This window comes from Theobroma cacao, chromosome 1 (genome assembly GCF_053813885.1).
Source record: "Theobroma cacao isolate CCN51 chromosome 1, ASM5381388v1, whole genome shotgun sequence".
Taxonomy (NCBI): domain Eukaryota; kingdom Viridiplantae; phylum Streptophyta; class Magnoliopsida; order Malvales; family Malvaceae; genus Theobroma; species Theobroma cacao.
Window position 1 is genome coordinate 22,026,056 of NC_142639.1, and position 14,719 is coordinate 22,040,774.

Below are 14,719 nucleotides of genomic sequence, written 5' to 3' on the forward strand. Positions count from 1 at the left end.
ATATCGAGCTACTCCATATGTAGTCTTGACCGGTAAAAAGCGGGGTGACTTAGTTAGCTAATCAATGGCATCATAGCCATTAATCTCATCACAAAGTCCATTGCTACATCTTCCCGCTTCCACTAAGGCATTAATAATAGTGCAGTAATCCCAACAGTTTCTAATGTTCAGCTTTCACATTTTGACAAACCAAACACTTAGAGACATATTTAGCCATGTTTGTCTTTAATTCTGGCCACCAGTAAGTAGCTTTCAAATTATGATACATCTTGGTGACTCCTAAGTGTATAGTATAGGCTACCACATGAGCCTCTTCCAAATCTCATTTCTCAAACCAATCAGATTTAGCATGTAAACTCGTGCTAGATATCTAAGTCAACCATCGGTGTCATAAACAAAGTCTTAAGCTTTGTCTTCACTAATGTCTCCAAAAATTTTCAATAAATATTCATTCTGATCTTGTGCATCATTAATCCAATCTAAAATCATTGGCCTAACTCTGCACTACACCAACAAGGCATTTGAATTATTAACCTCAAAATATACTCCCATATTGCCCAAGTCATACAAACTTTGTACTAATGATTGTCTCTTTATAGTCACATTTGCCAAACTTCTTATCAATTTTTGACTTAAGGAATCTGTCACAACATTCGCTTTACTGTGAAAGTAGAGTATGGTACAGTCATAGTCTTTCAGTAACTGCAACCACTTACGCTGTCTCAGATTTAGATTCTTCTAACAAAATATATACTTTAAAATTTTATGATAAGTATATATTTCACAAGTTTCACCATAAAGATAACAGTGCCATAATTTCAAAGCAAGTACAATTGCTACTATCTTCAGATCATACGTAAGGTAGTTCTATTTGTGTCTATTAAGTTATCAAGAGGCGTATGCTATAATTCTCCTGTTTTGCATCAATATGCAACCTAATCCAATCTATGATGCATCGCAATACATAGTATAGCTTTTGAATCCACACAGTAGGCTCAACACGGGCGTAGAAAGAAGACAAGCTTTCAGCTTTTGAAAACTAGCCTCACATGCATCAAACCAATCAAATTTAACTCCTTTTTTAGTTAATCCTATTTAAAAAGATACAATCTTAGAAAAGTCTTGTACAAATCATCTATAATACCTAGATAAACCCAAAAAGCTTTTAACTTCTGTTACAGACGTTGGCCTTGGCCAATTCTCCACAGTTTCTACTTTGTTGGGATCGACTTGCACCTCTTGTTCAGACACCATGTGTCCTAAGAAACTAACTTTATTTAGCCAAAATTCACACTTTGAAAATTTAGCATACTCATTAAGCATCTGAAGCGCAATCCTCGAGTATTGTGCATGCTCCTCTAGGCTTTTAAAATACACCAATATGTCATTTATGAATAAGAGCACAAATCTATACAAATATGCCCAAAATGCTCTATTCATCAAATCCATAAAGGCTGCAGGGGCATTAATGAGGCCAAACGACATTACTAAGAATTCATAATGCCCATAACATGTGCAAAACATTGATTTAGGCATATCACTATCTCGTATTCTCAATTAGAGATACCTTGAGCACAGATCAATCTTTGAGAGGCACACTGCACCCTGCATTTGGTTGAACAAATCATCGATTCTTGGGAATGGATATTTATTCTTTATTATTACTTTATTAAGTTGCCAAAAGTCAATGCACAATCAAAGGCTACCATCTTTCTTTTTCACAAATAGCACCAAAGTTCCCTAACGCGAAACACTAGGGCGAACAAAGTCCTCGTTCAACAAATCTTCCAAATGCTCCTTAAGCTATCTTAATTCAACTGGTGCCATTTAATTTGAAGGTATATAAATTGGCTTCGTATCCAGAATTAAATCAATACAAAATTGGCTAAATATCTAAATAAGCCCCTGAGTTATGCCAAAAAAATCAATTCAGCCCTTATCCTTTTATTGTGTTCAAATAAGCCCCTGCACTTTTATTTCATGTCAAATAAGCCCCTCCCTAACCATTGACTAACTTTCATTAGTCAATGATACATGTGACACTTTTATACCATGTCATCTACCATGTGACAGATGACGTGGCTTTAAATATTATTGATTAGGATTTGTGTGCTTACTTTTTTACCCGTTTACTCAATCCTAATCAATAATATTTAATGCCACATCATCTACCACATGGTAGATTGTCACAGCCCAATCTGCGAGCCATGACCAGCGCAAAGGCCCAATGGGTTCAACCCATTAAGCCTGAGTAAGCCTATTTATATAATCTTATACATTAATTCATATTTCTTTAGAATCCAAAATTTGTAATGTTCGAATATCGTTCCTTTGAAAACAATTTATAAAACCCAATTATTCATTCATAATGGCATCATCAACCATAATATACATATATAGCTTGACAATTGAATCTTAGTATTTCACATCAAGTATTCATATACACATAATTAGACCTTGACCGTCAGTGGAGTGACTCTGGACATGGTTGCTAACATTTAGTAACATGTTAAACATACCGAGCAATGGATAAGGAAGAGCACCTCGTCTTAGGATCCAATCACCTTTAACTCAGAAAACCTAAAACATGAAGTTTAAAACCGTGAGTATAAACCTAGTAAAAAAAAAAGAAGGGAACAAGCAACGTTAAGGAAGGTTTAAAAATCATGATGCACTTAAGTTCAAAAACAATGCAATTTAGTTTAAGCTCTTGTTAAAACACCTTATTTCAAACTTGATTAATTAATCCCTCGATGTTGAAAATCCATGATGAACCGTGATGTTAAAGAAGTAGAAAATACGGCAGAAACCACGCAAGGTAGCAAGCTTGTCAGGAGGTTTCTCACTGCAGCAAGAAGTAGAACTGTGGCTAACCTCTCAAAGTCGAGAATTTCTGGCTGCAACGAGAATCAGAACAACCAAGGAAGAGTTTCTTTTCATAACAAAAAGAGGTCATTTGCTGCAATACAATTCAATTTGAAAATACTTAGCAAAATTTCAAGGTTCAACATGCAAGATTCCATATACATTACAACCACATACTATATTCATAACTTTTTTCTTGCACATGCATATATGCATATATAAACACGAATACCACCACCTCACTCAACCAATGTGCACTCCCTACACGCACAAGGCAATATCATCATGTGCACTCCCTACTCGCACATTTCTATATCATCGTGTGCACTCTCTACTCACACACTTCAATATCATCGTGTGCACTCCCTACTCGCACACTTCAATATCATCGTGTGCACTCCTTACTTGCACATTTCAATATCATCACACACACTACCACCCACATCATTATCGACATGTGCTCTCCCTCCCCGCACACGCACGATTATATTTATTACTCGATATTACCTATCAAGGCACAACACATATATATATATATATGTATATCAACATAATAAAGGAGTACGTGGACTCATCACAGTCACAATTTCACAACACAAAAATTTCATCAAAAGCTTGTTCCCGTATACATTTTAAAGAAAAAGACAATTAAAACTTTTCAAGTAAATCATTCAAACATATGTGCATTTACCTTAAAGCATTTTAATGCAAGTTCACTCACCGGTCCTCATTGATTCTTAAATCGACTCCAACTCCCACTAATGGTCCGAATGGAGATGTGGGGTCTCGTTGGAACCTATCACACATAATAGCATCACAAATCAACTCAATTCACATAACCATAATTCTAAAAGCTATCTCCTAAATCATGTTCTACTAGTTATTCTTAGCTAGCTCCCAACTACCATTAAGTGGCTATCTATTTTCACTATTCTAGTCACACTAAAATGAGTAAACCACCTCAACTACAAAACACTCACAAATATAACCACTAGCCATTCTCAACAACTAAAAAATCAACTCAATTCCATTACTCACCTTGGTAGCTTTGTAATTGAATTCCTTTTCAAAGCTTTCAAACTATTGTGAAAAATCTTTCTTTCTCTCTCTAGAACGTCCAACTAGTGAGAGAAAGTATTAAGGAAAGACTTTTAAGGGTTTCAAGGTGAAAGAGTAAGAGAACACAAAGGACTTTGTAAAAGGGTGCACAAAAGCATGAAAATTGGGGTTAACTTGAGAAAATTTATGGAGGCTTCAAAGCAAGCTTCCATGGAAGGTGAGAAACCGTGAAAAGGGAAGAAGAAGAAGTTGCTAGAAACTTAGATATTTATGCTTAATATTTATCCAATTCCTCACAAAATTACCAAAATGCCCTTACTAAGGTCACTTTGTCTTCCTCTTACCTTTGTATAATCTTTTTACTTCTTTGACACTAAGACAAAGTCCATAATAGTCTAGAAATACTCAGGTTCACGAAAACTTAAAAATTTTGACTCAAGATGCAAAATGATCGTTTTGCCCTTATCGTGAAAATTATCAGTATTTATATTTTCTTCATTTATTTTACTATCATTCATTTATACCTTAGGTCTATTTAGACCTTAATAACATTTGAGAGCTACTTCCAGGAACTCACCATGAGAAATGATGAAATTGCCCCCAGTCCGTGTTATCGAGTCTACTGCTAGTTACGGGTCTATAGAGGTCGAGGTTTCATAGGTTCACTTCCAAATCACCTTTTTAACTCGGTAATTAACCTCAATTGGCATCCATAAGCTTTATTAGCCACCATATCAAAATACGGGGTACTACATAGATGACATGATATAAAAGTGACACATGTATCGTTGACTAATGGAAGTTAGTCAATGGTTAGGGAGAGAGGCTTATTTGACTCGAAATAAAAGTTTAGGGGCTTATTTGAACATAAAAAAATGATAAGGGTTGATTGATTTTTATGACATAGTTTAGGAGGTTTTTTAGGTATTTAGCTACAAAATTCAATCTCCCTCTTGGGAGGTAAGCCACGCAATTCATTTGGAAATACATCCAAATACTCACCTACTACCAATACATAATCCACACTCTCTTCATCCATTGAAATGTCTCTTCTCATCACTAGATGCTCTTGGCCTTCTTGCCCTAACATACATCTAGCACCTATAACTGACATGACTTCTTTTGACATTAAACTGTCATGCCCATAAATCACAAACAAAGGTTCTCCTAGGAACTTAAACTTCACAAGTTTATAGTGGCAATCCATTTTAGTAAAGTAGGACACTAGTCATTCCATTACCAAGATCACATCGAAATCCAACGTCATCAGCAACACTAGATCTGCCATGGGTCCTTATCCATAATATGGACCACATAAGACTTATACACATATTCTGCCATAAATACTTCATCTAAAGGAGTAGTCATAATCAAGGGTTCCTCCATATTATAACAAAGTCTATCCAACTTCGGCATAAAGTGCAGTGACACAAAAGAATGTGTCAATCTGGGATCAAACAAAACTAAAGCTTCGGTACCACAAATAAGAAGTGTACCTATGACCACTACATTAGAAGTTTGAGTAGCTTACGGTGTAAAAGCAAACACCTTCACTTGTCCTCCACCGCCGTTACTCGGTTATGCTTGTCTACCTCGAAATAATGAGGCTATACCCTTGCCTTTGTCACCTCAAACATTCCTAGAAAATAGTGTTGTTCTAAGTAGGGTAGTGGCAATGGGTGACACATATCCATGGACCATTTCTAACGATTGCCTTTACTTGGGGCAATTTCTCATCAAATGTCCAAATTAACAATATCCAAAACATAACCCAACTGCTTTGTGGCACAATCCACCATGTGCTTTGCCACAATAATTACATAAAATATCCTTCTACTTAGATGCTCCATTAGACTGCTCCCATTTGGAAGGTGGGTTAAATGAATCACAATTTCTTGGTAGTTTACACATAGTATTAGTTCCCTCACAACATTGGTGGCATATAGATACAAGACTCCTACGCTAGAATCCATTCAGCTTTGTTGGCTTTGTGTTCAAGCTCTTTAACCTCTATTTCTTTCCATTCTAGTTTCCATTCTCCTAGTCTTAATCAATTTGGCCGCATCCAGCACTATCATATAGGAGGCAAATCTTTAAGTGGCAAGAACTCTAAATAACTGCTCAATTAATCCCCTCACAAATCTCTTGATCCTTTTCTTCTCAATCAGGACCAAGTCAGGAGCATATCTAGATAGTTGGGTTAATTAGACATTATTCTCCATCACCGTCATATTTGGGGTTTGAATCAATGTCTCAAACTCTTGTGCCTTCTCACACTTTCAAGCAATAAGTGATTCAAAAAAGTTTGGACAAATTACTTTAATGTCATCAGGGCTGAACCTGATGGTATGCTTCTCTTGAGGGATACAAACCATACTCAAGCCATATCCTTCAATCTAAATCCCATCAATTCAACTAACCTATAAATGGAGCATCCAAAGCAAAATAAATACAATTCATATCTTCCAAAAATCTCTACGGATCTTTTTCTGCATTTAATCTAGTAAAAGGCGAGGGCTTAAGTTTCATAAAATTTGCTAAAGTAACCTCAATAGCCCCTCTATGATGCTCACACTAAGCCACATAATTCGAATCTTGTGAATTAAAGTCAACTCATTCCTTGAAATGTGCCTTACCTTTATTGCGGAACTTAGTAAATTCGTGAGCCAAACTTTGCAGCCCTTTTGCTAAATCCTCTAGGATGATGCCTCCTTCTATCAAATGGTCGTCCCTTGCTCTTTTAAAGTCATCATCAGGTTTCATCTCACTGGGATCCACATTTTAAGCGTGTCTAGCTACTCTATTCCTCCCACAGCTTTGAGAAGAGGACGTTTGTGGTATCATGGTAGGCTCATTCAGGACATCTTGCTTTCCCATAGCCTTTAAGGTGGCTATTGTCTTGGACAACATCTTGTACTAAGACGAAGCAACACCATGTTAAAAATTCTAAAATTTATGGCTCAAAAAAGGGTTAGTTTACTAAAACTTGGGAGCTCGCACAACCTCTCACTCATGAATTATGCTACAATCAAAATTTTGAGGTTTAATAAAACCTTACGCTACTCCCAACACTCCATTGATAGACACACAAAAAGACTTAGGACAATCTAGAACTTAGGTTGTCATGACCCAAATCAGGGAGCCATGTTCGATGCATGAGCTCAACAAGCCAAGCCCACAAAACTCAAGCAAGCTTTAGATTTTCATATCAAAGCAGAACGTATAACATATAGCCAAGGGTTTTCCATAATAATATATTTATAATATAATTTAAATTCAAATACATGTAAATTACCCCTTGGCACCTAGTTCATACATGTTTTTGAACATACACAAGCCATACATTAGCTAATAAGGTGGGTTCGTCTCATACAACCCTTAATACAATAAGAACATAAGGCGACAGCACCCACACATGCTGAAAGCTAATCCACAAGCGAAAGACCAATAGTTAGACTCAACAGACTGGACACATCAAAATGAAGACCTACCATATGCCAAAATTGGTCTGTTAATAGACAACCCTAGCCACGTAATCTTGTGGCATATTTATCTGCACATGCTATAACAAATGGGTGAGTCATTTAATACTCAGTGAGGGGTGCAAATAAATTAAATATATAAAGTTGACTAACATATCCATATATATACATATATATGTATACGGCATTTTCAATGCCATCAGAGTGCTCAAACAAACATCTTCAATGTTAGGGGCATATCATCCATCCTTAAAATATCCATAGGTTTCCCATATCGTACCCATAACACTATGTCGAGCAACAAATGGTACATATCAAATTAAGCTTATCCTTAAAACCATTTCAAGTTAATCTCCATAGGCACACCTTAGTTGTCGGAGTGTCATATCAAATTCAAATCCGAATTTACCTAAGCATAACCAAGACTATGCCAAATCGTAGATGGGTCAAATCACAATCTTAGAGTGGTCCACCCTAGACACAATCAAATCACGCATGGTTGCCAAGTGGCGAAGCTAAATCACTCTCAAGGCTAGGCCATTAGTGAATAATCAAAATCACGCACGTGTCGAAGCAATGGGCGAAAAACATAATTATTGTCCAGAGTAGTCTTAATGGATGGCATCAAAGCACCGTAGGTAGGAATCAAAGGTGGCACTAATACCACCATCCTTGATTATCGCCATCCTTGTAGGCACAGAACATAGTCATAAGGGTCGAACTCCACTTAACCTCAAACCAACTCGACATTAAAATTCTTATCATCGAATGGTACACATGTCCACAAATGAGGCTATCATGTCGTAGGTATCACAAATACCACATTCCATATCAAAGATTCCTTTTATGAGCTCTAAACATTTCAAGCTCAATATCTCATCTAAGTGCCCTTAACTCTTCAAGGCATCAAATATTCATAGTCCACCATGAGGTTCAGTGTCTAAAGTAAACTACTCGTAGATGTCCATCACATTCACTAGACCTCCTAGTCTAGGCTTAAGCAAGTGCCATTAAGTGGCTTGAACTAAGGCACACACATATATAACACCTATATATTTAGTTATCTAGCCTAGGCATCTTCATCTAGGCATACATACATCATTCTAGCACCATGGCAGTGCATTTAACAATGCGTTCTGCATCACATGCATTTTCCAATAAAAACCCACTCATAGTGACAGCCTAAGGTACTTCCACCACTAAGCTCCACTTCTAGCCTCCAACCGTTTCCTATCTCACCAATAAGCCAAATAACTCTAATTTCCCCTTGAACAAATCAGACCAAAATTATTTCTTAGCTTTTAAAAATTTCCAACTTTTCAAAATAACCTAATTATTAATAATTCAATATATAAGCTCAAATCATTCAACAATGAGCTTAGTCCTTACCTTAAAAGCTGGATTGCCCAAATCTAAAATCCAAATGATAGCAAATCAACGAGAAATTCACCAAAGTTGGAAAAATTGGATTTTGAGGTTATTAACCGATTAAATCGAAAATCAATTAGTCAAAATGTTTAATCTTACCTCTAAAGTGGTTTCTTAAGCTCCAATCCACTCTTATCATGCCCAAAAACTAGTCTAGGGGTTAAGGTTTTCTGAGGGGTAGAGAGAGAATGAGAGAGTTTATTTATTTTTAAACAAGCAGAAAGCCCAAAACGTTTTTTATTTTTTCAATCACCTACTGATGTATAAATACATTTGAAATGGTATCGAATACATTTCCATGGGCTTCGTTCAAATCTATTGATACATGAGGCAATGTATCGATAGAAATCAAATAGAATGCTCACTACCTTAAATGTATCGATATATAAAGAAATTTATCGATACTTTTTCCAAAGAAAGTTTACTACTTCGAATCTATTAATACATTTAAACAATGTATCTATAGATTTTCATCCCAATTCAAATTTATCGATACATTTTCCCCTATAAGCACATTTTCAACCCTCTAATCTTCCAAAAATTGAAATCTTAACACCCAAATTATTCCTTATTTAAATCATACCTCAATCAACTACTATAACTTAAAAATTCTAATACATATATACTCAAACATAACATCAAACTTAAATCAAAACCTCAAACTTGAAGATTTATCACAAAGTTTCATAAAATAAAATTGCCTAAGTGTCATAATGCAACCCTCAAACACTTAGCATATTTCACATACCACCCAAATTCTCAAAACACAATATATTTCAAAATCATTCTCAATTAACTTAGTTCATATAAAAAATCAAGGGTGTTACATGATAAGAGCATGGTGTAATGCCTACTCTTATTGATCTCCATATTCATTCTTGAAGTTAAATTATTAGCTTTATAGAGACTTATGTTTCTATTTTTCACAATCTCTAAGTCATCTAGGCCAAGGACTTCAACAAGATAATATCAACCAAGAATTATGTCCCCTAAATCACTTGAGGTGATGGTTCTTTTCTTGACCACTTATTTACCTCCGCATGCTTTATGCTACAACCAACCATATCCTACTTTGGTATCCTTGGTAAGATCTGCAAGGATATGATCTAATATATAGCACTCCACATATAAGATAACCTAGTGTCTCAAGTCTAAAGAGAATTTACATGACTAACACATGAGCAATATTTACATAGACACTAGAGTGAGATGCCAAATGCATTTCTCATGTCGATTCATGTTCAGTGGACTTGTTCATGGAACAAGCACTTACATTCTAGTTCGAAATATCTCTGTATTTCAACCTATGAGATCAGTTGCTTGCTTCCCAAGTAAGGAACATAGAATGCACCAGCCTTTGAGCGTTATTGATGTATGGTCTCAATGATACATCGATCAGGAATATTTAAAGATTATGCTTTGATGCATAGAGAGCTCATAATTGTAACCCATTAGAATTCCCTTGTAAGATATATTAATCTCATAGACTTCATCCAATAGACTTATAACCTTTATAATTGATGCCTTATTGATGAATGAAAACCTCTAATCATTTAATGTGAATGATATGATTGCATGTCAAGAACGAAGCCTTGACCAATCTCAATTGGCTATAAGGCTCATTCTAACATTCTCCCACTAGCACAAAGCCAATTGTTACCTCATCATATGTGGATCCAATCCATTTAGCATCGTATCTTCAATGAAACTCATATGTGTTGTTCAATGTGGTTAATTGCTTTTTTTATTCATTTTTTTATGTCTAAGCATCTTATTGTATTATTATATTTAGATCCAATGAGACATGAATTTTTTTAGTATAGCTCCATTGTTACATTAACAATGTTTAAAACCCTTTATTAGTTCAATGAACTAATGATCTAAATATCTTCCTATCAAAGTCTTTAAAAATAAGATGTATATGACTTTACTTAGATACATATATAGTCCTTTTTTCTCTTTGGAACCATTCCAACCAGACTATGTTGTATGCATTGTATGCTTGTATCACTTGCATTATGCCACCCGCTCCTTAAAATTTTTTAGTTTCTTTTTATACACATTGCATCCTATGCGATTGTATCATCAAAGAATTAGATTCACTCCTACTAACCTCCTTACATGCATGAGATAAATACACTTGTACATTTTCAATAAATCCAACCATTTTGGATTCCCTTTTAAAGTGTACAACTCCAACGATAACTTATATTTAGTATATTCATCCAATATGAATAACAGATCCTCATTGTATCATACATTTAATTATGCATCTTTATGCAAAACCTAAAGTGTTAGATTCTAATGTACTAAGTAATACTAAAGAAAATTCTTTTCTTAGTGTCATCATGCTCCCACTAAATGCAAGATCCTTTGTGAGGGTAATATTCAAACTCTTTTGAATATTCCATGATGTTATATACATATATTTCATTGTATGCTTGGAATCGTATTAGTTTAGAGTGTTATAATGGGCTATATATCTTGGAGAAGTATGAACCAAATCATATCGCTATATGAATTTGCTTTCTTTTTTGAATAAACAACTCTATGTTATACTCAAAAGAAAGTTTCAATTTATATGAATCTATATTCATTCTTTTGATCAATTAATCATAAATTCATGTGATTTTTTACTGAGATCTTATCCAAGTATAATTACTTAATTTATTAATTAATATGAATTCTTGATCAATCTTATTTTATATTATTTGTAATGCATAATTGATCAAGTATAACTGCACGAATAAATATGAAATGTGGATAATTAAACTAATATAATTATTCCAAATAATTATTTAAGCATGAAACATAGAAGTTTTTCACATCCAATGTCAAACATAAATGTTTCACCAGCCATCTATATGGCAATGACAAAATAATGTTTGTATTCGAATAAATTATCCAACATATCAAAATAAATGGGAGTGCAACCACCTATCTAATGCTGTATGTAGTTTATCCATAAGGTCGCCTCCTCAACTAAGATCCTACACGTCTTTATCCTTGGTCCCTGTAATATATCATACATATGAGAACCAATTTTGAGGTATCATATACCTTTAAAATATAAAGTGAGTTACCTAGGAAATAATACCTGAATTAGATACTTCAATAAGCTTTCTTGTCTTATTCACAATAGCTAGGTACTCCTTGTAATTCCTCCTCCAATGCCCAAGTTTGCCACAGTAATGGCAAATTCCCTTCTCATTGCCCTCTTGGACACTTCCCTTAGGTTTTAATGCATTCTCATCTTGGGATTCTACCTTTTCCCCTTTTTGGGCTTTCTTCTTCTTTGGCTTCTTCTAAGGTTTTGAAGAAGAAACAAGAAGTAAAACTCATTTATCCTTCTTAATGGACTTCTCTGTCATGTCTAGCACATTTAGAAGTTTGAGAAGAGTAGCTTCTAAATTATTCACATGAAAGTTCAACACAAGCTAACAGAAGTTGTCGAGAAGAAACTATAAAACTAAGTCAATGCTTAGCTCATGGTCCATCGCCAGTCCCAATTGTCCAAGCCTTTCGATGAGTCCAATCATCTTCAACACATGGTGTCTGAAAGAATTCCTTTCTGCCATCTTGCACTGAAATAATTCCTTAGAGATCTCATATCTCTTACTGCACCTCTCCTTATCGAACAATTCTCTAAAGTGAAGAATCATGGATTAGACATCCATGTGCTCATGCTATTTTCGAAGCTTAAGAATCATGTTGGCTAGCATCACACATGCTGCCTAATCATCATCATCCTTATAATATTGATTTGCTTTCCAATCCTCAACACTAGCATCATTAGTAAGGACTAATGGAATAAGAGTGTCAAAGACATATAATTTCTTCTCCTATTTCAAGATGATATTGAGGTTCCAAAACCAATCCAAGAAGTTTGGGCTAGTAAGTTTATTTACATCCAAGATGCTCGGTAGTGACAAATTATTAGCCATTTGCAATGTACATAAATATGCCTAAATAAAATAAAGTAATTGGTAAATAACATGCACAAACTATTTAAAACAAGGTTTTAAGATTTTAAACAGTTCTCTCACTATTTTATATGCAAAATGACAACCCTCAAAGTCCTTTCAGAAAGTTTCTACAAGGATCTTTCTAGTGGGCGAGGATCCCATCGATTCTACTCATGGCCTTGAGTTTTCTCAACAAACCATGATAAGTGGATTAGGTAGGTAACTATGCTTACCAATTGTATCTCTATACAACTCATAGATCAGCTAAATGGCAACACATTGCCTAAACATATAGTATATGTTTCACCTAGCCATTGCCTCTAATTTCATAATAATCAAGTTTTCACGTATCTGGATTTTATGAAACTAGTTGAGTAAGACCTACCAATAGCTCAAACATACTCGTGTAAAAGTTTGGCCTTGAGTTTTCTTAACAAACCTCCAATTAAAAGAGTAGCCAAGTTATCTTGCTATATGGTGTAAGGCAAGTTAGTCATGCATGGCATGTGACTCAATATATAATAAGGGATTTGTTTTCAATTTTATAAAGGTCTCATCTTTGCATACATAGCATTTATTAAATCGCATAAAATAAATCTATCCCATGTAAACTACTTTGGATGATTACGAACTTTAACTATATTAATTTTCTTAAGCCATTAAAGGAAATTAGCTTGGTCAAACTTAAGGGATTACATACAACATCCGTAAAGTCTGCTTGTAATCTCCTTGTCTTCCTTGTCATCTTGGTTCTTCATCTTTAATTTTATAAAAATTCAATTCCTAATCTATCCTAATTCTAATTACATATGAATATAGAAACCTTGAGTTACATTCAAGGAGAGTAAGATGAGGAAAGAATTTTACAAATCGAGATAAAGAGTTAAGGCAGGACACGTAGGCCCTATTTAAAAAATACCAAGAATTTACATTCAACCATAGCACAATCATATTGAGCCTAAGTCCATAATTATCCACATACAATTATCAATATGAATAAAATTTAAAGACATGTCTTATTCAAATTGTTAATCATATGACGTATTTGAGATTAGCAATTTTCAACATTTGAATTTTGTCAATTTCAAATTTTTGAGTAATCAATTAATTCTATACATGAAACTTTTTCCATATATGAAAAGTATTACTAATCAAAATTAGTAGCATTATCCACTCCTAATCTTATTAGGATTAGAATTAAAATTTTATAAACTAAAACTATTTTAATTTATACTTCCCAAACATTTTAAGTAACCTCTTATTAATCCATTTTTAATTAAATATTATATGTCTTCAATTACCTAATCTCATTCAGTAATTTAAATCTAATAATTAAAATAAATTTGAATTTCCTTCCATAAATGAAGGAAATTAATTCATGATAAAATTCTTGCCCATAATTTTAAACTTCCATAATTTTTAGGAATCAAATTCCTTGATTTATGGATGTGTTCAAATATATTTTGATATCCTTAATTTAAGGAATGAAATCCCTTAATTTAAGCTTTCACGTAACCATTTCCATAAAATATTATTCAGCCAATTAGTGCTCTTGATTGCACCAATTTAGGCTTCAAATATGGACGTTTAAAATTCCCAAAACCATGACTTTTCCAAACTGCTGGCAGCATTGCACTGTACCAATCACATTTTTGTGGCTTGAAATGGCTCCAAATCAAGGAATTTAATCCTCAAACTTTAGTCATGGTCAACAAACATATGAAACCTTTCCATATTAAATTTTCATGATTTTTGGATGCAAATTGATTGGCCAAATCACCCAAAAACCGTGGCCCTATTACTATTGCTGGTAATGGTGTCACAACTATGGTTTTTTATTTTAAAACGGCTCTAAATCAAGGAATTAATTCCTTAATTTTTTATTTCTAGTCAACTAACATAGGATTGGTCAAATTTTTA